Source organism: Amblyomma maculatum, chromosome 11, assembly GCF_055883805.1.
Source record: "Amblyomma maculatum isolate TAMU_Amacu chromosome 11, ASM5588380v1, whole genome shotgun sequence".
Taxonomy (NCBI): domain Eukaryota; kingdom Metazoa; phylum Arthropoda; class Arachnida; order Ixodida; family Ixodidae; genus Amblyomma; species Amblyomma maculatum.
This window is the reverse complement of record NC_139354.1, coordinates 4,468,806-4,491,705: the sequence shown is the minus strand read 5'-3', so window position 1 is coordinate 4,491,705 and position 22,900 is coordinate 4,468,806. Positions and strand designations below refer to the sequence as shown.

The 22,900-nt window shown below is 44.8% G+C and overlaps 1 protein-coding gene across 2 annotated transcripts in view; it reads left to right on the top strand.

Annotated features, from left to right (window-relative positions):
• Positions 1–3,010: 3,010 nt before the first annotated feature.
• LOC146172690 (G1/S-specific cyclin-D2-like) overlaps positions 3,011–22,900 on the top strand; it is a 288,222-nt gene continuing 268,332 nt past the window's right edge. For both annotated transcript variants that reach the window (XM_084583919.1, XM_084583918.1), the window contains exon 1: positions 3,011–3,367. The gene's annotated coding sequence lies outside the window, so the exon portion shown is untranslated. The remainder of the gene's footprint in view (positions 3,368–22,900) is intronic.

Genomic DNA, 22,900 nt, shown 5'->3' with positions numbered 1-22,900 from the left:
CTTCTCGCTCTTCGCGACTTTCCATAGCTCGTTTAGCTCTCTCAGCTTCGTTTTTCCTACGTGCCACTTCATCATTTCGAGCGATTTCGGAAGGATGAGTAGATTCGGCTTGTAGGCGAGCATAGCAAGCGCTTGCACTAAGCCTTGTTGCCTCTTCTATGGCACAGAACTAGACTCGCCGCAATTCTCGATGTATATGCATTCTTCGCAAGTAGCTGAAGAGCACCGCGCATGTGCACTGAGGCGCATAGAAGGAATGATGTCACACGCGGTGCTGCACGGAGACTGGCTATATATAAAGATACGAATGAAATTTGCCAGGTGTGTGAATAAGAAGTGTGCGATGCAGAATCGAAGCAGCACACGTGCGAAGAACAAGCGGGCTGGAGCAGGCCGCACGCCTCTAGGCACGCGGTTGAAGGTCGGTTGAAGGTCAAACTGAGGAGTACGCGAAACGCGCCGCAGTTATCCCCCTTCGCTTTAAAAACATCAGTGGGCAGATCGCGTTGTAGCGTTAAATAGGTTGGAGAGGACTACCGTCTCGCTTAGGTGGCGTGCAGTGCGACAATGAGCATAATAACAGTAAGGGTGCGAAGATATTGGTAAATTCAGAGGTGACAACACTAATAGGAATTAACGTCATCCGTAGGGCTACGGATCCAGTAGTTCGGATTCATATCTCGTCTGTTTTTATCCCTTGTGCGGCTGTAATAATCCCTTACTTTCTTTGTATCTTCGTCCTTTCGGACATATGTACTGCTCTTTCTTAATTGCGAGTGTGCACTTGTGTTTCGTTGTCTTTCCTTTTGCTATCTTCTTTTTAGCTCTTTAACAATAAACACTAAAGTGACCTTAATTATATATCAGTATATTAAAACTGCTGATGGCTATCACAGATCTACTAGCAACCGCGCTCTTGCTGACAGCGCCCCTGCAGCATAACGGTGACGTCGATTGTGGTATTCCTTTCTCGAAAACACTTTGGAATGAGACAAGCAAGTTTAAACGATAAAAGCCGCTCTTACACGCTAAAAGAGCGAGAAGCAGAGTGCGTTAATTCGATCTGAACGAAAACAACCATATATGGCGTGGAAGTCAGATATTAACTCCAGGCAACTTCAGGTGTCTGCCAAGTTAGCAGCTATGAGAAGACACAGCTTGGCGGTGCTATCGTCTCAGACCTTCATTTTTTTTTTTTTTTTTGAGGATGAAATACTAATCCCCTCCAAAGAGTGAGTTCTGTACAGTGAGTATTACTGTAGATCTCACGTTTTGTGAGATCTACAGTAATATAGCTGGGCGTTTACGCTTGTCAGATAGAGTAAATTGTCTTTTTAATCACTGTAACCGCGTTGATGGCAGGAATTGTAGTTGGTAAAGCTTTGCGTGTTAAAATCTTAATGTAAGGACACGGGAGACGATATCATAGGGCGAGGTTGTGCCAATTCGCTGCGGTGCCATGAGGTGCATGGTCGTGAATGTTTTTACACGGTCGTCAATACATGTTGACATCTGTCTAGTAATGATGGTTTCGTAAACAGAGAATATACCCTTGGTCTGAAAAATACCTTCAGAAATGCTGCTTGAAGCGAAGTGGTCACATTGATACTGGTTGAAATCACGTGATCTAGAATGGACCCTTGAGCCAGGTTAGTTTGTCCTGCGTTCTAAGAGTAACGACTGTCTGTCAGGAAGCGTAATAATAAAGATGACAGTCGTCAAGGTCAGTGACAGCGCGGTCGCTTTGCCCTGGATTAAGAACATCAACTCACAGAAACTAGCATCGGGAACTTAAGTTATAAGTAATCAAGACGCCTGCGGCACGTGCAGATCACAACAGAGCGCCGACGCCATGGAGTCGGGCGCGACCTGAGCTAAGTCCCCGCAGATCAACAAGGTCGCCGGGTGCGAAGCGCGCAGGAGAGCGCGAAGCGACAGATAACAAATGGTCATTTGCCCAATGTGCTCTAGACAGACAGAACCCGCGGCTGTGTTGGCGGCGTCGCGACGCCGTCGGCTCCCGACTGGCTGATCGCCACCTGTGTTCGTAAACTCTTCTTACTTCCCATTGTTGCCGCACCGCTGAGAGAGTAGGAACATCTGCAGCGACACGCGAGGCTGCGCTGCATCGCCTCTCCGCGTCACGCACTTTTGTTGCGTGCAACGCGGCAGGATGCTGTGGGATCGAGCGACCAATCAAGAGCGAAAAGAGTGGCCACGAGGTGCTGTGTTACTCCGCGCCCTCTTTCGGTGACAGGCTGCGGAAGCAAGCAACCAATCAGGCGCCGCGAAAGACGGCCGAGGAGCTGTGGTAATCTGTGACCTCTGGTGGTGCGCGCCGCAAACCGTGACGCCCATCTGCTTCCTCCATTAGTGTGGATTTTCGTTTTTTGGCTCCCTATATATTGTGCCCTCCGACTGTGCATGGCCGAAAAAACGAAAAACCGCAGAACACTAACTATGAGCGTAGCGCAATATTTAATCGCTGTTTTGGAAGGAAATAAAAAGTAGCATCACCTACATCAAGCCACTGGAGAACTATCGCCTTCTTTCTGGAGGAAGACGTCGTCTGCTATCCACCCCAAAGTCAACTTCCGGTATAACGTACCAGAGAACCCTACAGAATGCAATAAGGATTGAGCGAGACGTCTTATTAATATGACATGGCGCAAAAATTTCCAGGATTCGTCATTTAGGTACGCACTTTTCTTTTTAAATGCGATGTTTCAACATGAAACGTGGCGTCGCTATCTCTATTCGGTGCGGAGCTGCCGGCGCATTTCGCGAGTAAACTTGCGTCGTCTGCTACCTACGTCGTCTGCGCTTTCTTTGGAAAGCCTCTGTCGGCGGAAAAACAGAAAGAAAAGCAGAGAAATGTCCCGCTGATATTCATTAATGCGTGTTTTGCGGACTATGTTCTGCCTCGGAGGCTCACTGTGACCCTTTTTCCCTGCATCAGGTTTCGGCGAAACTGCACGCAACATGAGTTTTTGCGAGCTATAGTGCCGCTTGGATCTGCGGATGCGAGCGACGGTGGCGTCGCCGCGGCCGAGGGAATAGTTCGTGAACCGCACGCCAACTAAGCGAAAGAAATGTAAAATAAAAATAAAAACAACATAAAGGCAAAGAACAGTGCGCGAAATCGTTGCCGGTCGCGCGCATTTTGCGCACACGTGAGGGCGAACCGCGGAGTGTGTCTGCTGTCGTGCCGCACCGCCTGGATTCGTTGGACGCTTCGCTTCGCCGGACCTGCTTCCTTTTTTGTATATGTGAGCTTTCCTGATCTTCTTCGCCTGTCGGATCTTCTACGATTGTCTTCTAGGTGAAGAGAGGATCACCGCGACGAAACTTTGGCCATCGTCAGCTGGTGAGTTTTGGGCGTCTGTAGTTGATCTCGGCCCGTTTGGATGCGAGCATGTTCTTGTGTTTAGCGAAAAGTCTCGCTAGATAAACATTCATGCTTCCGAAGTATCACAAATGTCACGAAACGAGGAATATTAAATGCTAGAAGGAAGACGCTCCTGATGGCTCTTGAAGACGTTGAAAAGTTTCAACGTCAGCAATTGCTAGGACGCCGTCGGATTTGTGACTTCTTTTATATTAGGATGAAAGTTTCAAAAAATGTTTCGGCATTCATCCAATCGATACGCTGTAGCAAGAATTTTGAAAAATCATTTCTCGCATGGTTTATTCTGAATCTTCCGACAGTCGACAGTCCGTCCCATGGTTACGTGGACGGCGCAGCACATTACGGGCTTGTCGTATGGTGTGCGCTTTGCAAGGGTTCCCAACGCTTGACGTACAGCGATTGAAGTGCCCCTTTCGAAACAGTTGCGTCGGCTTGACAGTAGTTATTTACGACGACGTTATATTTTATTCGACATTCCACAGCCACCCCCTTGAAATACATATATACATACTCCCACTATATGAGGTCTCCTACAACGTATGATGGGGTTTGGTCTTCATATTTCCATTCTTCCCTTCGTGATCACTGAAAAAAAAAAAAAAAAAAAAAAAACAGCAAGAAAGATAAAGGTTATTTCGCCAGCTCCTAAAACACTCTCCTAAAACACTCGATCCACCTGAATGTTCTACGTCACCTGGCTTGATAGCGAGCTTAAGAATTGTTAGCTTTGATGCGTCTGCAGGAGAGCGTGAATTCTATTTTTAACTTGATTTCACGGCGAACACAGATGCGACGCTCGCGGCAGAAAACATATTTTGCCCCTAGTATACAGCTTCTTCCACATGTTATTTGTACATGGTATTTCTCTCTGCATTTCACTCTGTGAACGTTAACTTGTTGTGATAGCTTAATTTTTTGTTATCTACGCTCTTTCAGTACTTCATTTGTTGTAACGATGCTCAACTTTGCTCTAATCACTCCGTTGGCTGTGATGCCTCGAATAAAGAAGAATTGTGTTTGCCATTTCAACAGTCAACAATGTTCTATTTACACCTGTGGTGTTTTAGTAACGTTCACAGTTTTCATTCCGCGCATGGGAAAATTTTCGTTGATTCGCTAGCACGGCGTGCCGTGTCTCCAGTTTGATGTATTACCACCTTTTGCCGTTGTCTTGGCGCGTTATTGTCATTTTTACGTTTAGCGGCGCCAATGATGCCTCTGCGCACTTGATGCGAACAGCATAACAAGCAAAATATTAGCTCGTGATCAATCAAAACGATACACTTTTACCCAGCACAAAACAAAGTTTTTACAAATTCGCACATATGCGTGCGCAATAAAAAAAGTTTTGAGAAAGCTTAAGCCCCGCTAGGAATAGAATCAGATAATTAAAAGCGACACAGTTACGGGTTCCTGTAGCGGTATTAGTTTTTATTACTATTCTCTTTTAACCCTTGCAATAATTTGTGGACACAGCCCAGCGATTTCGGGTTGTTTTGCCCCGTCGGTAGAAACAGACGTACACGTTCATTCTGTTTCCACTGCAACCTGATGTGCGGAGCTGTCTAGGCAGGCCAGCACACAACCAAAACACAGCTGCCAACTATGCTCTGCGGCATGGTCTCATGAAGTCACACATCCCTCCGACCAATCAGCGCGTGGCCACGTCACTTGACGTGGCGACATCATCAGCCAGTCAGGGAATTTCGTAGCCTCATTCGAATCAGAAACTTTCCCGACTCCCCCATTCTAACCTGCACACAACAAAACGCAGCTACCAGTCTGCTGCGTCACGTGGCCTCATGACGTCACACATCCAGCCAACCAATCCGTGCTCGATTCACGATTCAATAGATTCATGAAGCGATTTCCCATTGCTTGCGCGGCTGCGGTGCCTCAGTGGTTTGGATGAAGGCGTCCTTCATAGCCTGAGCCGCTTTGTAAAGTTAAACCACGTGAACCATAACCCTACCTATGACCATGCAACCGCCGGCCTTCCACTGAAACCAAACCTAACTATATTCGAGAATAATTTCAGTTATACCTTATTTTTCCCGGGCAAGCGCATTCCTCAAGGTGAACCGTATTTACAGGCATCTTAGAGATCGCTCAATGACAAAAACGCACTACGAAATTTCCACTCCGGCTATATTTTACCCGCTTCTTAGATGAAAATTTCCTTCCCTAATGCATTTTACCTGCTTCTTAGAGTGCTTTCACTCATGGTCCAGCGATGATCTTCACCATATGTATAGGTCATTTCAACGTATACAGCAAGCAACTTCTAAAAATATTATCATATTCAACGATTTTTATTGGGAAGAGTACGGATTCTAGCGGTTCACATGAAAAACAAAACAAATTGGCTAGAATATCGGTTTACCAAAAACCAGGCGCTGAAATTTTTATATTGCCTGAGGACCTTCATTTATATGCACATTCATGAATGCGCATTCATCAGTAATAGTGAATACATTTTCAGATCTTCAAAAACCCGATTCTTTCGGCTAGGGCGAAACCAGGCGACCTGGGATTGAGTGCGTTGCGGGAAGAGGAGGAGGAAGTTCTGGCCCTGCAGCGTTAAAATGACTGCCGTTTTCGAGAATGTAAAAGCTTTTGTGAGAATATCACAGGTGAACTATAAAAATTTAAATAAAAGAAGCGTCTAGGCTGGTTAATTATATGAGAATTTTAGTCAAGCAGCTTGGTAGATGACATGCCTTAGCTCTTTTCTGTCAGCCATCGGTTCTGCACTGCGCCCAATGAAACGTTACTCAAAGAAAGCGTGTTTATGAACGCTACCAACTGCCTTCATTTAAACAACCCACATTGGCAGTACTGTCGTTGGCCATGACGGGAACATCGAACTTTTTATAAGTAAGCCTATAAAAAGTTTTTATAGGTAGCTTATAGGTTAGCCAGAAGCGATTGGTGTCAGAATAAGCCGGTTTCCCGTTCACGCAGAAGGATGCAGAAGATTTCTGAAGGGGCCATCGGCCCTCATTCAATGTCATTCATCTGTTACCTAAGACAGATGGCACCATAATTGCGGGCTCAGTTTATTTCCCGTTCTTGATGCTTCAGAGTACCCGAGCGTGATACTGAGTGCGAACATTTTTTGCCGTTTTGAGCTTGTCTTGTCCTTCCTTCTTTGTTGTTGCGAGAAATATGTGCCACTAAAACCAAACACAACATTTTCAAATCGATTATAATATACCTTTGCAAAGCAGTTTTTAAAAGAACGCTTTCAAAGCCAGCAAAACAAGCCCCAGCCATTCACTACCATTGACCCTTCTGCGGCGCCCCTCGAGCGCAGGCAGGTTCAGCGTGCCGTGTGCAGCGCTCCCGCCAGTGGGAGAGTGAAGTCAGAGGAGAATTGAGGAGGAAAGCAGCCAAAGGGAGGAGAGTGTCGCTACTTTCCAAGACAGAAGGGTTTTAGTTAATATATGAGAAGCACCCTCTATGAAGCGATGCACTCGGATTCATCTATTTCATCTGCTCTAAGGAGTGATAGGGATAGCAGTACCCGCTGTTCTCGATCACTTTCCTACAAGGTAGCCCACTGGCGGAAGTGCCATGACCATCAAACCAAGATGACATATTCAGACACTTCTGAGTGCGGCAGAAGAAAAAATCCGGTGTCGGCATCCGCATTGTGAGCGGGAAATAACAGGAGAGTGACCCTTGCAAATGGTGCTTGGCGGGGGACATGGCCGTGCACTAGCCTGTCGTCGGGTGAAGGGACCTCACGTCACGAGACAACGGCCGCACTGACCTACGCGGCCAACTCAGGCATCGTCCTTGAGATGGATGGTAACCCAGCCTTCCAGGACCCTCCGATTTCGTATAAGATATGCTACCCGTAGGCCAGTCGGGTACGTTCGTACGGCTTGATTAGGTAAAGAAGAAATTTATATCTATGTTGGTTGGTCCTTCACATAATACATCTTACGACTGTATACTGATGATGAGTGTGGGTTAAAAGTTGTTGACCCACTTAGATACCTCTTAAGGGCGGTAAGACGAATGCCGTTATGCGACTCTTTCTACTCAATTGCCACGTCTGACCTTATTTGCTTCCTTTCGGTTTGCACATGATGATACTTTTTTTTTTTATCTGATTCGACACAAATCCGGCGTTTTTTACTCGCTCATTTTGCAAGATCTCACACTGCTTTGACGACCTTCCGCTAGATGTGACGCCATCATTTAAGTTGTTTTCGTTTTTTATCTAAACTACACGTCCTTTGGTAAACATAAGTAATTAATTCTTCTTAATTACACGTTCTTAATCTAATTCTACACACATCAGGTGTTTCTAAACTGATTTTTACGTTTTTTGTACTATTTCGACGTCCGAGCTGCTTTCACGTCCTCTTACTATACGACATCCAACGCTATTTCGACTCAAATTTGTCATTGATGGCACTAATTAATTAACTAATTACTCTACAGTCATCCAACTTGGCTTGTAGGTCCATTTTTTCCTCATCTGTCGCTTACAAACAGTTTTTTCTCTCTTGATATTTTTATTGATTCAAGCGCTAGCAGGGATAGACACCCCGCGCGGACGCACAATTTCTGCGCATACCTATTAGTCTAGAAAGGCTAATCAAACCTCCAACCTGCATTATTGTTTGACGCAGTGTAGTGCCTAATCCCACATCAAACAGCTAGCTGCAGAGACCTATAATGCTTCTGATGAGGCAATACAAGCCTTACACGCTACAGTGACACGTGACGGCGATGCCTTTTTAAGCCTATTGCGACAGCAACCCTGCTTACTGGTCATTTCGTCCTTATGAGACATATCCCGTGGCATGCACGCGTGGAGGGAGAAATTCGAAGCACGGAAACCTGACGTGGGATACCGCCGGCCACAGACCCACCAGCCGTACTGAGAGCAAATTCCGCTGTTCTTTAGCATCCTCATTCTGGACGTGCTTAATTGATACAGATGGTGCAGATTTTGAAGAAGACCCCTTGGCTCCTCCATAAACGGTCTCCATTCACCAGACCTTGACGATGTGCTCCTGAGTCAGATTTACAAGGTAAAACTGCGCCGGTCCCATTCTGCCCGGTGCGATGTCTCGCCTGCAATTCAAGCTGCAGAGGGGATTACCACCTTCGCCAGACCATTTCTTCCTGATCCTGCTAATAAAATCTCTGTTCTGAACTCTGTAAAAGGCTCTACTTCCAGGATGAAGTGCTCATTATTCCTTACGTGTCGCCCAGCTGGGCAACGTCATAGCCCGTATGGCAGAGTCCTCCTTGCTGTTATTCCCTTATTCCCGGTACCTTATTTTCTTGAGAATCTCTTTCTATATCATAGATTCTATATTCTATAGAATCCATAGAATATCTTTCTGTATCAACCAAATACGTTGTATATCTTGCACCGCGGCTCTATTCAGTTCAATAAGCGCGGATTTTCTAAAATTCAGCGTTGTAAAACGTTCACCGCTTGCTAAAGCACATGGGACATAGTCCCTATTCATAAAATTTTCACTGTTCGCTTCGCTCTAGACGCATTAAAACAAGCGCTCTGTCTATTACTCCATCTAATATTCCGCGTAAGCCAGTCCAGCATGCAGCATGCGGCATGACGACACGTGGGGAAAGCTTCTCGGAAAGGACTACCGAAGCCAACTAACCAGGAGCTGAAAGAGAAAATGCGCAGCAGAGACTGTCTACGCGTCATTAACTTCACTGGAAATGACGACGACGCGAGAACATTTCTCAAATATGCAAGTGAAGAGCAAGGCCCTGCATGCTCCGCGAAGGATGGCCAATGACATTGGAACTTCACTTGGAAATTTCACGATGACAGTACTGAAGAAAAGGATTAAAGGTCATGAAAATGATTCAGATTACGCGTGTTGATCATAATGTTTGTGCAGTTTGTTGACCAAGGTTTTCCATCTTCTGCGCCGAGCTAATGTGCAACTTGGAGAGGACAGAAAAAGAGTTCAAGGGCCACAGACACTTACAATAACTCCATATCATCTACCGGAAGATGGCGCTACTCTTCCAATCATACTATAATGTAATATTCCTGTCATATGGTAGGGAATGAGGAGATCGAACGCAGCGGGACCAATGCAGCCGCCGTCGGAAGACGGCAGCCTCGAAAAATAAAGAGCATATCTCTGGCAAGTGGTAAGAGAGTCCGCTCCTCTGATTACAACGATATACGGACCCACTGAGCTCGAAACCTTCACACTTGAGAGTAGTCGGCGGTTACTAGACATCCCATGTGGTCTTTCACGGGAAATAATTTTGTACAGTGCAATAAATTATTCATAAAGTGGTTTTAATGTACCGGTGCAGACAAGAGTAAACGAAGCACGAAATTTCTTTCTAAATGTTTTCACGCGTTGCATAATTGGAACTTGCAGTCGTGGTATGTGTGAACCTAGTAGACGCCAGTGCCCTATCACTTGGACAAATATTGTTTTCTTGTCTCCAGTGCAGGACAGTTGATTTTAATTTGAACAGAAAAGCCTGCTCCGTTTAATTATGTCCGCACCGGTACGTCATTTCTTTTTTAAAGGCAAGAACGTAATGACGTATCTTGGCGCAGACAGCTAACGCTCAGGCTTATATCTTGCATGAATATCATGGGTCGTCTGCGCATTTTTATCTTGTGGCTCGGCGTGTGTGCGTTGAGGGGGGAGGGAGTAGAGCCAATTTTATCGACGATTTCTTCGATGCTGTATAAGTAACCAAAAAATAATAGCTGTTTAGCCCTGCATGCTCCAAGGATCAATAGATAGCTGCACGCTGTTGAGTATTTTCAAATTCTACTCGTCAAAACTTTTCAACTATATATGAGGCCATTGAAACCAATATTTAATTTTTAATCACAGTTACCTAATTAAGGATAATTAGTGCCTGCGGCAGTTTGTATAATGTAATTGCTCTTATATATCCAGTTCAAAAATCTCATCGCGCCAAACCGGTTTTTTTCCGGATATGGTCTAATAAATCTCAACCAGCGTGACCCATCCTGTATGAAGTTTAAACAGGCTTGCACCGATCTAGTATAACGCGCAACCTGGAAAGACCTGTCCATCCAGTATGAAGCTCATACCAAAACAGACCATGTCCTGTACTGATCTCAAACAGGGTGCACAGATCCGGTTTCTATAAAGCTCATACTGGGCAAACCAAATTCGGTATGCGGATCAAACCGGACAGATTATGTCCAACATAGATCCCAAACTTGACATACCGGTCCGGTATTGAGCTCATACCAGACAGAGTAGCTCCGTTTAGGAACTCGCCCCGCCGGGGTGGCGCAGTGGTTGCGGCGCTCGACTACTGGTCCCAAGGATGCGGAATCGAATCCAGTCCTCGGCGGCCGCTTTTCGATGGAGGCGAAAAGCGAGAAGCCCTTGTGCTGTGCGATGTCAGCGCACGTTAAAGAACCCCAGGTAGTCGAAATTTCCGGAGTCCTCCACTACGGCGTCTCTCATAGCCTGAGTCGCTTTGGAAAGTTAAACCCCACAAACCAAACCAAGCCAACCAACCGTTTAGGAACTCGAGCCGGACTGACCGATGACGCTCAACCGGAATGTCAGTGCCGGAACACGCCAGAGCGCTGATAAGCATGAAAACATACGCAGTATACCTCACTTTTTTTATATATGTGGGGCGCGCACGCTTCTTTTTTTTTTTTTTTAACAAATAGCTCGAAACTATGAGGCAATCGAAGTCGACCACGTAAGCTCATCGCATCGCTTGTTGCGCGTTCTTCCCCGCGAGCGCACGCGTTAATTACAAGTAACAATCGCTGCGGTTTATCCCATCTTATGGTCCACCTTTATACTTGCGACTGGGAAGAGTCTGCAAAACGATAGTACAAGGAAGAATGTAACGTTTCACTACCTACCACCATGAAAAATATGCTCAAGAAAAACTGAAATGCCGCCCTGTCCATCGAAATATACACTGATAGCTGCATATCAGATGAGGCTTCATTGAGCGTTCACATACGCAAATGCTTAGTCGGAAGTGAATTCATTCGCTTCGCTGCTCTGCGGCTAGCACGCAGAGCTGAATGGTGTAATATAACACGCACCACTGCGCTAGGTATCTATGTACGCAGCAAGAGTTTCATGCGCTTTAAGTCGATGACAAGAAAGCCATCAATAATAAATGATATTCTGACATGTGCCTGCAAAAGCACCTTTGCGTTATAATGATGCGCGATATTGGTGATCCCTCGTGATAGCCAGGAAAAAGATTCAGTGCGTTTAATGGGTGCTCGGAGAACTACAACCGCAATTGCCTGCTACACTTGAGAAAAAGAGAGAAAGTGCGAAACAGCAGAGCTACGCTACACAAGAGGAATATTACCACGATTTGCAGAAATTATACCGTTTGGTATGTTTATATTCCTGGGTCTTCCCACTTTGTAGAAGACGGGAATGACTTCCAGAAGTTATACCGTTTGACGCGTTTATGGCCATGGGCCCTATCACTTTGTGGAAGACGATAATGGCCTCAGAAGTTATACCGTTGGATATGTTTATTGTCGTTGGTTTTCCAAGTTTGTAGAAGACAAGAATGGCTATTTGTCATGCAGATGTCAATGTGTGTTCGACACGTTATAAGTTCAATGAGAGTGTTTCGTTGTTTAGAGAAATGTATCAAGTCCAAAACGAACCCCTGTGTGGGTGACCATTCTTGGTGACATGGTACACCTGAGGAAATTTGAATAGAACCATGTATTACTCTGTGGCGCTAATGCACTGTACATATTAACCTGTGTTTGTGCAGTGTTTTGTAAACAGGCAATAAAAAAAATGGCCTAGCTAGTGAATAGCATGCTCGACAGGAGGACGGGGCGTCGTGGTTCAAATCCTGGCTTGCACCCATGTTTATATTCTTTTTTGTAAATGTAACCATGTTATTCTATAGCTCTGAATATTTTTTTTTCTAGCCTAGGGCTATTTTTTTTTTCCCGAAACCAGGGCTGTGTCTGATACAATTAAATCCGGAATGACAGCTCCTCTCGGTTTCATGCCAGTTCATGCTGTACAATAAACCGTTACACCAAATCCAGTATAACATTCGTGTCGGGCGTTTCAGTAGGAAAGCTATCAAAATTACATATGATATGATTCTGTAATGTAAAGTTAGTTCCAATAATTTCAGCTAATTATTGGTAATCATATTAATCATTACAATTACTCAAGGGTATGCCACTCAACATTATCTATCCAACGATGCATATCTTGATGATGTACCATAAACTTAAATTTAATCACGGTAAGGTAATTAATTACCAGTACTTAATTTGCGCCTAAAAGTAGTCAATTGCAATTTTACTTAACATAAGCTAGTCAATAATGCGTGACTTACCGACGTAGCATAATGATAAATCTTTAATCGTAGCAACGTATTAAGGATGGTTAATTATGGTGCATAATTAGTAAAGTCGTTTGTCACGTTTACATTTATTCACTATGCTTAATAATGGTGACTAATTATGACACGTAGTTAGTTAAGTGGTTAGTCAAGTTTGATTTCTTATAATAATTACATATTAAGGTGGTAAGTTATTATGCATACAACAATGCAAACACGAGGGCCAGTTGGTTCATCATCCTGGGGAATACTGCGCTACTTGATAGTCTTGTTTCTTGAAGTAATTCCGTCATGAACAGTCAGTGAGTTGTGTGGACATGCACGAGTTCACCATAGCATTCCATAAACCAAAACACGGAGGGTACATTCAACGCCGCCATTATGAGAGCGCTGTAACGCCCCAGCGAAACGACGGCTTTGGACTGTCTAAGCAGGCGGCCACACGTGCACGTAGCGCCCGCGCTTTTGTGTTTCTTGGAAGTCTTTGCGATTCGCTATTCGTAAAATCTTCGAAAGTGAATTTTAGCCTCGCGGGAAGACTGTTCTGCACATTTTCGTTGAGTATCTTCGAGCAGAGTGTCCACAAGTGGAGTTAATAGTACGGTTAGGTGCATGGTGTCTTTGCATGCAAAAATACTGTGGCTGTGACTTTTCCCATTTATTTGTGCGCACAATAATATACCGTGTACTAAAAACCCTTGCAGTGCGCAATATATTTTATTTTCGCGTGGTGTCCTCAAAAATCTGTCGCAGCCCGCGGCTCAAAAACTGGCGGCATGGCGGCAAGTGCGAGTAAACACATCGCATTTACGCTGATTCCCTCGTATCTCCGTTTCTGTTTCAGCGGGGCAGAAGACGGAATTAGCATCAGATCAGCCAGGCCGGAGCTACAAGGAAGTGCCGCTTTTTAACAAGCGTCGCCGGCGTGTCATCCCGCTTATGTTTATGATAAGCAGTACCAACCAGTCAAGCGGAATTTAGTGACTGTTGGTGGCGCTTGTCATTTTTGTGGACAACACGCGAAGGTAAAATATATTGCGTACTGCAAGGGTTTTTATAGTACGTGGTATATTATTGGGCCGTGGCAACAAAATGATAAAACTCGCAGCTGCAGTAATCTTGCATACAAAAGTGCCAAGCGATTACAGTTCGCTCCACTTGTGGACGCTGTGCTTGCCCCTGCCATGTCGTGAAGCTCAAAATCACTCTGGACGATTTCACGGGCGGCCAGTCGAAAAACCTTCGAAGAAATGCAAAAGCGCAAGGGCTACTTATATCCTCAGCCACCTAATTGAGCAGTCTAGAGCCGCTGCTTTGCTAGATGGCGCTACAGCACCCTCAAAACTGGGGTCTTCTCAAAGTTTGACTCGAAATGGCTGCTTTCAATGTATTCTCCGTGTTCTGGTCTATAGTAAGCGAAACCTGCCGTTAGACAGCTAAAATTCCAGTTTAACCTTTGTTTGCTGAGCTTGAGGGTGAGGCTTGTGAAACGAGCAGGTGCAGGGTTTGTACCTGAAGAAGTAGAGCTCCCTCTCTACCCCTTTTTTTGCGGCTGGGTAAAGAAAGGGCAGAAACCTTCCTTGCCTCTAAGTTCCACCCTCATATACCGGAGTGCACCTGGCGTTGGTGTAGAACTGGGATTTAATTGAGAATGGCTCCTGCGCACAAATGCACCCAGTGCTTAAAGTCTGACTCCATCGAAGAGGGGTCTCTACTGATTCGAGCACAGGTGGGAAGCAAAAAACAGGCAGAGGAAACGGCTGGTGCTCACTTCGCACATCTTTTTATACAAACGGCAGAAATTACTTTTCTCCCTTCTCGGGTTTTAGAAAATATCATAATGGTTGTTATTAAACAGACTGAAATTGACGAATCAACAGAGAAGAAATGTCCTGCCAAGCACTAACAAAAATAAAAAATGGCAGCCTACTTCGTATTCATGCAATATCCTTTTACATTCGAGAGCGGAGCGGTCTCAGACCACTCCTAAATAGTGGTAGGGGGTATCAGACCCCCTCAGACCCTCCTGACTTTAAGCCCTAATACGCACCTGAAAAGGATCGGAAAGAGAAGCTGGTACCGTGCTTGGGAATAACGTGCCTGCGTGCGCGCGCGCTTGTGTGTGTGTGTGTGTGTGTGTGTGTGTGTGTGTGTGTGTGTGTGTGTGTGTGTGTGTGTGTGTGTGTGTGTGTGTGTGTGTGTGTGTGTGTGTGTGTGTGTGTGTGTGTGTGTGTGTGTGTGTGTGTGTGTGTGTGTGTGTGTGTGTGTGTGTGTGTGTGTGTGTGTGTGTGTGTGTGTGTGTGTGTGTGTGTGTGTGTGTGTGTGTGCGTGCGTGCGTGCGTGCGTGCGTGCGTGTGTGTGTGTGTGTGTGTGTGTGTGTGTGTGTGTGTGTGTGTGTGTGTGTGTGTGTGTGTGTGTGTGTGTGTGTGTGTGCGTGTGCGTGCGTGCGTGCGTGCGTGTGTGCGTGCGTGCGTGTGTGTGTGCGTGTGTGCGTGTGTGTGTGTGTGTGTGTGTGTGTGTGTGTGTGTGTGTGTGTGTGTGTGTGTGTGTGTGTGTGTGTGTGTGTGTGTGTGTGTGTGTGTGTGTGTGTGTGTGTGTGTGTGTGTGTGTGTGTGTGTGTGTGTGTGTGTGTGTGTGTGTGTGTGTGTGTGTGTGCGTGCGTGCGTGCGTGTGTGGATAGAGAGAGAGAGAGAGAGAGAGAAAAAAGATTTGGCGCTGACGTCTAAACTGGCAGACTAGTGTAATAATATGCATGTAAGTTTCCTGCCCTGGCGGAGTGGCGAGTTCAGGGATAGTTTTCGCTCCTCTACTTTAATTTCGTTCGATTAATGACGTTTCGTAACTACATTAAGCATTCTGATAAATAGCGACCTCCTAGCCTCAAAGTGTGAATCGTGTTGCAGCATGCGTATATCATGTCGCTCGCACTTATTTCTTTCGATAAAAATATTAGAGTCAGAGAGGGGAGTTATAGTCGTGTCAAAATACGTATGCCTTGCCTATTCTAATAAAATAATATACGTTTCAGGCGCTAATCAAGAACAACGCAAGCAAAAAAAAAATGCATTCCCCGATTTGAAAAAGCAACAATCCTAGAAAAACATAAGAACCAACTGACGTGCGAAATTGTTGGAGCCGCCTTCATTTCATGTCTTAGGGTTTATCTGGTTTTTAGAGGCTCCATTCATATATTGCTCTTTTTCGTTCTAGCCGTGTTAATTGTTGGCGCTCATCCTTCGTTCCGCTAATATTTTCACAGTTTTCTAGCCCTGCCATGTTCTAACACCATTGCGCCCTCAACCCTGTTTTTCCATTATTATTATTTTTTAGCATTTGTCATTCTTGCGCCTCTCAACCTTGTTCTTCCATATTTTTTACTTGAGTGCTGTGCGTCATGGATTTCACTGCGTAGCGATTTTTAGCGATGATGCATCTTTTGATGTCCTGAAAAAAAGAAAAAAACGTGTGATTACCAGTCCAATAGCGCGTCCTCACTGATCACTTTGATTATTCCCCTGGTTGTTTTTTACCCTGCGTGTGTATATAAGTGCAGGTCTTAGTTTTCTTGAAATAAAGTTGAAAGTTGAGCGCTCTGTCCTATCTCCGTCTCTTTTTTCCTGACTGTGTGCGCGCTGCTGATACAAATGGATCGTAACCAACTAGCCCGGCAGATCGTTTCATTTAAGGATTTACGATAATTAGAAGATTGGGCCCCGCCCCGTTTCTGTATTATTTTGCTCCGGCCGTGAAATCATCTAAGTTGGTGTGAGGGAAGAAGCGAGGCGCGCCCAGCTCATGCATTTGCTTATACCCCTTTTTGACGCCAGGCGCGAGGTGGCGCAAGGCGCACAGGCGCGCACATGCGCATCTCAAGTGTCTGTGGAGTCAATTCATCTCGTGAAGGTCCATTGAAATTGCGAGCGTGAAAGACATGCATGCAATTCACAGTCCAAGGATACTTTCGCGTCTTGTAATCTTCTTTCCATTTCAATTTTGATATGAACCACATTTTTAAAGTTTACTTGTGGCCCCTCGTTTTGGGTATTGATAAGTATTGTCAGTCAAAATATATCCAAGTTACTCCTCTTTCAGCCAGCGTATTGTCTAGGGTATATGAACGCGATGACAGTACACAACACAAAAAGTTTTCTGACTCTGACTTAAACTTTTTTTTTTTTTTTTTTGCCAACACCTTAAATCACTTGGTTCCAGCATCAAGCAAACACTGCTAACAGCAACATTTGACACATGAATAAAGCACATCTGCGCAGCACTTCATCATATCATTTATACATATTATTCTCATGTATAATTAGGAATTTCAAAACGTGTCTGACATTAAGATGGCAGCCGGTACGAGAACAATAAAAGCTACCTGTATAGGAGAGTAGCATGGCAGTCTGCTACAGCGTAACAGCGCGCCTTGTGTAATGTTTTGAGAATATGTAAGGTTTCTCAATTTTATCGCAGCTGTTTCGTGCTCAGCTGAAGTGCAGAGATATATAGCCAAATAGGCTTTATATAACTACACTTCAGGCCTGCACTTTCGAGAGTCTCAGCACGCAAGAAAGGTCAAAGAAAAAATGAAAAGATTATGAATAATGTTCCTGTCATGGGAATGGGCGAGATTATGAGCTCGTTCAGTTTGCTGAGTTTTAACTAAGGCATTGGCGCCATCTTGTCGCGTTCCTTGGCGGAGAATGCGCTCGGAAAAATGTACTACACGTTGCAAATCGCTCTACCAAATGTCAGAGAGAAGACATGCTCCAAGGATTTGTGCGCGTGTATCAGCTGGAGGTATGACTGCAGTAAATTCTATAACAAGGTTACAATTTATGACGATGTATACCAGCAAGCGTGCTCTAATACATTTCACCCGAACCGCTTAAATATCGTTCGGATAACGTTGAAGCTGGTTGTGGATAATGCAGTGTGCCTTTTTCAGTTCCATTTTTCTTTTCGCTGATTTTTCTTTTTTTCTTTTCTGGCTGGGGACGTACACGTACTGTCATCTGGAATGGTATCCGCAGATGGAAGCCATTAACGTTGCACGTCATGTACTTAAAATCGGACCTTAAGTGTTCCCCATAAATGTTATACTATAGTCTTAGCTCTTATTAAGGCGAAAGCCTATAATGGATCATGGTGTCGTGGACAAAGTGTGTCCCGTTTTTGCGGCGTTCTGATTGGCCGAGGCGGGATGCATCCCTGCCACCTGCAATGCAACACTTAACGCAAGCCAAGGAACGCCACTCGACGGGAGCGATGGTGTACCGTCCTAACGCGCACTTGTCGGAGAAAGTGTGACAGGTGACCGCGCCTTTCCTTTCCTGTAAGCCAATTTGAATTGTATGTACATTGCAACGAATGCCGACAAGAAGCTAACGATGGGAGGCAAATTATAGGATACGAAGGGTAGGCTTTCGCCATTCTCCTCTTAAGAGACATCTAAGAGCTCTCTAATTTTATTACCTCATGCGGCTGTAGTCGACGCCCGAAGCACGCCTGTAATGGTTGTTAAACGCCAAATGCAGATGAAATCTGTCTCTCCACATTAGCGAAAAACAGAAAGAAGGAAGAGGGACAGATAGAGGGAAGACAATGGCATGAGACAATAGCTACACAACCTGGCAGCTTCGGCAAGTGGTCCTGCTGAAGATGTGACCCAAACATTTTTTTTTATTATTATTATTGGTGGTCGTTCGCCTATTTGAAACTTGTGCTGTACGCGTTCTGTTTTCTCTACTCTATCTCTCTCTCTAAACAATGCAGTGCTTCATGCTACGTTGTTTGGGATCTTTTATTTGGTCCAGTTATCGCCGAATACTTGCCTCGCGGGCGGAAAAAAAAAATGGCGTTTTTTTACGGGGAAAGTAAAACGGTACCGAGAACCATGTTCGATTGTCAGCGCGAAAAGCGCGCTCGAAAACAGTGATCTATCGCGCGTTTCGCTCCATCGAACACAGATGGCGCGTCTGTCCCGCAAAAGGACTCTGAATGTGACCGGCCATATATATATATATATATATATATATATATATATATATATATATATATATATATATATATATATATATATATATATATATATATATATATATATATATATATATATATATATATATATATATATAAAGCAAAAAAAAAAAGAAAAGAAATATTTTATCATTACCACTGCCACCACCCTCACCATCAGCACTTGCGTCTTTATTATTGCTATGAAAGAAAACAAAAGGGTAAAGCGAAACTTCGGGAAAGTTCACGAGTCATCGAGCATTTTTGGCTTCTAGAACGACCTGCTCAGAGTGGAATGGCAACATATTCCAGGTGGTTTTAGAAATGGGGTGCGTTCGAATTCAGACGTCTAGCAAGACCGCTTCGTAGACATCATCGTAGGCGTCTACACCATAGAGTTAATACAAAGACTCTAGAGGGAAAGCTGGGCAGGGAAACGAGCTTCTCACTGGTTCGCCGCCATCATCAAATTTATCATTGTGGCCAGCACAGTTTATGCTCACTGCGTCAAAAATGAACAAAGGTTTGAACAAAAGTTTTAAAAACCGCTGCCGATAACACAACTGTAGGAAATTTCTATACATTGTTTTCAAGTTTCAAGCATATTATATAATCTTTCAGGCACCTTCTTGGCCATAAAGGAATTATGTAGAACAATTGGAAACCATGTTTGCGAGCAGACTTAGCAGATCAACAGTAAATACACACGAGCACCCTTTGACATTTGCTGTATGCAGCACTAGCCATCCCGGATAGACCAAGGGCCGTTGCTGTGGAATTCGTCACTGTTTTTTTTTTTTTTTTTAATATACTGTGGTCGTCGTCTTGCGCCAAAGCAAATTTCTGACATATTTTCAGGTGATCGGGCACAGAGGAGATGCATGTGCGTTCGACGGACGAAATGCATGCGAAGCGCGAAACAATCGCAGGGATAGCCGGCCTTGCGATAATAACTCAGAAGAATCAGGACACCTATGTGATGTTACAGTAGGTACGCGACGCAACATATCACAAGAAATGCTCCACACGCGACGATTCTGCCGTTGTTTACAGCACCTACTGAACAGTAGCCGCCCGCCCGCCGTCGGTTAGCTGCACGCGGCCATCTTCCCACGATCCAAGTTGCCAGCTTCAAACCATCTTCATGTGCCAGATTTAGCAAGTAAAATTCATCTGGCAACCAATGAACAGTGTGATAATGGCGGCAATCACGCGGTCACCCCTCGAATGCATTGGGTGAACGGGCAGCTTTCCCTCTAGAGTCTTTGTATTAACTCTATGGTCTACACGTTCGCGTAATGGAACGCGTCCACCTGTCTACGCCTGGCGTCACCTCGAAGCATAAATGTTGAATTAACACGTTTGAATAACTATTATAACGTTGCTTTCTTTAAAACTCTACGACCATAGAGGTGAAAAGCACGTTTTTAACGGTTCGCCGATTTTTTTCAGCAACAATATTGCGTGTTTAATCGCCACAACATAAATCAACTGTTACTTGTAGCAGACCATACCGACTTCTCACGTAATGGGCCCGCTCACGGCTTGACGGAAGAGAATGTTAGCCCATTTTTACTTTTTATTACTGGCGCTGAAGTGTATGTACATACATGCTTCTAAGAGGTCTCAAGAACACATCTGTAAGCATGAAAACATGCAAAAGACTGTAAACTCGAGAGGATTACGGACGAAAGGTGATAACTGGCTATAGCAAACGAAAAACTCTGTGCAGTTACACCTGTCGTCTGCAGTCACTAGGCGAGGAAACCAAAAACGGCAACTCAGTCTAATAATATATAGGCACAATAAAATAATGCACAACAAGCCGGCATCGTCAGGCGAGTTCGTTCTTCCGATATTAACTGAAAATGCACGGTAGAGTTTGCCACGGCTACTACAGCAAGAGAGAAACACATGCGTGCCGTAAGGCAGCCGTCCTGACTCCCGGCAAGGTGCCCAGAAAGCTACGAGTTCGTGGATAACATCAAGGCTCAAGAAACTCGTCGTCAAGTTAAAAAAAAAATAAAATAAAACCAATAGCATAACGCACGCTTTCCTCTTATAGCACGATTCAAGAATCAGCAGCGCTATGAATGTCACGACCGTAAAGAATGCTAAATTGTCCTCTAGCTGGCGCGCACATTGACGTAACAATTCACCTTTGAAAGGTCATATGCATACTCCGGCGTTCGCAAAGAGCACCGTACAGCTATTGCAACCACCGCAAGCACGACTCGCTCAGCGCGAACCGCGCACTGTCCGCCATGTTGTTTAGACAGCAAAGTAGCCTCCGTCGATGTTGACTTCAGCGAAGCGGTCTTCACGAGACTGCTTTGCGAGAATTGGAACGCGTCCCAAGATGGCGGATGCCCGGCTGGCCGTCTAAGTAGACGTCTACTAGGGGTATTGGAACGCATCCTGATCGGCGCAAAGAAAAGCAAAACTACACGTTGGAAGGAAGCTGTCTAGGGCTTTCATGCTATCTTGATCTTTGAACTGTGGACCCTTCCTCCATTTGTGTACCAGCAAAAGTTACAGTACCGGGAATTCAAAGTTTGGCAAACCACTTTCACTCCCACCTTCATCCCTTCCCTTACGGCGCGGTTCAGGTGTCCACATAGCAAGTGTGACAGATACTGCGCCTTTCCCTTCCTGTGAACCAATTATTATTATTATTATTATTATTATTATTATTATTATTATTATTATTATTATTATTATTATTATTATTATTATTATTATTATTATTATTATTATTATTATTATGCTAACGCCGTCGTTTTAGCTCGAACAGCACTCATGCATGCTACGCGCTGCTGCTGTCACTACGGTGTTATAAAAACGCTCTCACTTTGTTCCTTCGCTCTTTGCAATGCCAAATAAGGCAATTGCTTAGCCAGCATGCGCTGGCATTGCGTTTCACTCTAAACTGAACTAACCATGAATATTTTGGTCACCGTCGCCTAAGAAACCTGCTCGAGCTTTCTTTCTTGGTGAAGGAAGGGCGGGAAGGTGTGGAGTTTGATGCAGGTACCTACGCGCACTGTAAGGAAAGAATGCCGACCGAATATGTCCGAACTACAAACCAAAACTTGTGTGCAACCTTTGGGCTAGGCCTTTGTCTACCTTCCTAAAACTCAGGGGTTGATCAACAGTGACAATGGGCCGGTTCAAAATCATTAAGAGGGCCATCATAGCCTCCCACCATCCTATCCCGCCCCATATTGTGAAGACTTGAGGCGTTTTAGAATTTCCTGTCGAAGATTGCACGCCGCATTTACTCCAAGAATCTATGGTCCGTTTATGAACATGGCCTGAGTATATACTTTCCCGCATAGCAAACTGACAGACTGGCACCCAGACGAAGCTGTTCTAGAAAATCACAGAACACAAATGTTCTCCTCTCTCAAAAATTCGAATCCATTTCTCGATCAATTAGGATCTTGGTCTGTGCTAGTTGGTTCATAACTATCACGAAATAAACACAGCGCGAAGAAACAGGACACAGGAAGAAGACACATACAAGACGGGACTGGCGCTGTCCCGTCCCGTCTTGTATGTGTCTCGTCTTGTAGCCCCGTCTTGTATGTGTCTTCTTCCTGTGTCCTGTTTCTTCGCGCTGTGTTTATTCCATTTCTCGAGCGGGTCTTTTCTTGTCTAATTCGATAGCGACGCAATACGATTGGCTGCGTGTGAGCACAGGTAAATTAAATGTGGGTCTTATTCTTAAGCTGTTCGCAAATACATATACCAATCGTCTAATTGTTTTGCCAATTCATCCAGCAAGACGGAATAAAGCTCGTCTAAGGCAATGTTTCTACAGAAATTGCGATATTTTCTTCTATATGCTCATTTCAACTATACCATGTGATGATTATGGCTCCAAACTAAGTAATTATGCGGGGCGCTAAATCTTCTCGGCAGGCTCCGCCGGGGTGGCGCAGTGGTTACGGCCCTCGACTGCTGTTCCCAAGGATGCGGGATCGAATCCCTGCCTCGGCCGTCGCTTTTCGATGGAGGCGAAGAGCAAGTCGCCCGTGTGCTGTGCGATGTCAGTGCACGTTAAAGAACCCTACGTGGTCGAAAATTCCGGAGTTCTCA